Source organism: Sturnira hondurensis, unplaced genomic scaffold, assembly GCF_014824575.4.
Source record: "Sturnira hondurensis isolate 20B ecotype Veracruz unplaced genomic scaffold, ASM1482457v3 Scaffold0016663, whole genome shotgun sequence".
Classification (NCBI taxonomy): Eukaryota; Metazoa; Chordata; class Mammalia; order Chiroptera; family Phyllostomidae; genus Sturnira; species Sturnira hondurensis.
The window spans coordinates 1,501,059-1,502,839 of NW_028089294.1; the positions used below are offsets into that span (position 1 = coordinate 1,501,059).

The 1,781-nt window shown below is 43.5% G+C and overlaps 1 non-coding gene across 1 annotated transcript; it reads right to left on the bottom strand.

Moving 5' to 3' along the window:
• Positions 1-1,385: 1,385 nt before the first annotated feature.
• On the bottom strand, positions 1,386-1,492 carry LOC119001496 (U6 spliceosomal RNA). Its single transcript, XR_005069584.1, has one exon. It is a non-coding gene; the product is annotated as a U6 spliceosomal RNA (small nuclear RNA).
• Between the last annotated feature and the right edge of the window lie 289 nt (positions 1,493-1,781).

A 1,781-nucleotide genomic window follows, 5' to 3' on the forward strand; every position in this document is an offset into this window, starting at 1 on the left:
ATATACAGTGAGATTTTCCTCTGGCCTAGAGCTCTGCAGCAGCAGGAAATAGAGAGAGGTTCAACAGACTGATAAAAATAGATTAAAAAAACAATAGACAAAAAGACTGCACTGTAGGAAACCTTGGACTGGGCAGCATTCAATCTGAATCAAAGAAAAAGACCAGGCAGACTTACACAGCACAAGGCTCTGATGGAGCCTCTTACTCAACGTGGAAATGGAAGGAAGAACAGATTCGTGTGTAAGTTCACCAAAAGAGCTCATAGGGGAAATTATTTCCACAGAAAATAGTAGCTGATGGAGAAGGAAATACTTACTGGACCCCTGAAAGGCGAGGGCAACTCCAGCTTCAGGAGACAGAGCAAATCTCACCCCAGTAAAGAATTTCCTTGGATGGGATGTATGTTGTCTGCATGCTTGGTCTCCTAGCTGTAACTTGCTTGCTTACAGGAATACTTGACATACCCCAGATTGCAAAACATACAGTGGTAACAGGGGTCGCTATAACTGGACCCATCAGGACTCTAACAGGGTACATCTTATTTGAGAGAGAGATGGCAGAGGACTGACCCAGTTTACATCTTTGGGCTCCCTAAATGGGACTGTCCTCCAGCATGTGATGGGCCCAGCAACATTTAACTTACTGTTAAGAAGGGGCCATCCACTCTGTGGCTGCAAATGCTGTGTGTGCAATGACCTGATTTCAAAATGGTCCCAGCCAAGGGCATGTGCCTTTGAGGAAATCATGCAAATCAAATGTTCCTCCAGCCCGTGGCATGCTTGACTGAGCATGTTGCATACTGTCAAGTGCCAGGATACCTAACAGGAAATTCTAAAGGTAGCATGAAACTCACCTGGATAGAGTACGATCTAGGAGTGGTAACCCAAACAAAAGCATCACTGGGAAGGGAACAGAGCCTAGCAGCCAGGTGCTGGGTGAAGATCAACAGCCAACAGCTAGGTTGCCTTCCAGCATAGCTTACTCTTAGCATCCATAGGTTGTGTGCAAAAAGGGAAGCCTCTGGGAACCCAGACATTTCACTGGTGCCCCATGAGCTACCAATCCCTCACAGTAAAATTATAGGACTCTTATCTGAATTGTGTGTGGAGTTGGAAGGTTCATGAAGTACAAAAAAACGTGGAGAGCAAATAACATTTGGTTATTTGAAACACGATTTGGTTTTGGTGTGCACCCATGTGTTGCTTTTTTCTTTCTTTTTTTTTTTTACTTTAAATGGTTGCATTTATTTTCAACTTACAAACATAGTAAACAAAGTGGCTATAGAGCCAACCACCTCAAAAGGATTTTGTCCAGTGGGAACTAGACAAAGTGAATGCTCTGTGGCTAAACTGTTTCCTGGCCTTTATCATTTCATCTACTTTGCAAAAATATGGAACGCTTCATGAATTTGCGTGTCATCCTTGCGCAGGGGCCATGCTAATCTTCTCTGTATCGTTCCAATTTTAGTATATGTGCTGCCGAAGCGAGCACTGCTTTTTTCTTAATCTTAACAATGCTATGCCTACAGGAGCAAAGTTGCACCAGCGCTCAACTCCCTTTCCTGTGTTAGCACAAGTCTGTTTGCTCATGCAAACCTTGCTTTTGGTAGCGATACTTCTATCGCGGTACCTAAAACCATAGAGCCTATGGGACCCTATGGTTTTATCTGATTATCTGTGTGAAGACCACACAGAGAATTCTACATGGAGAGTCTTAACCAAAACACGCACATACTAGGAAGAAAGAGAAATGATGTAACTAAACATGTAGAGTCCCTCAA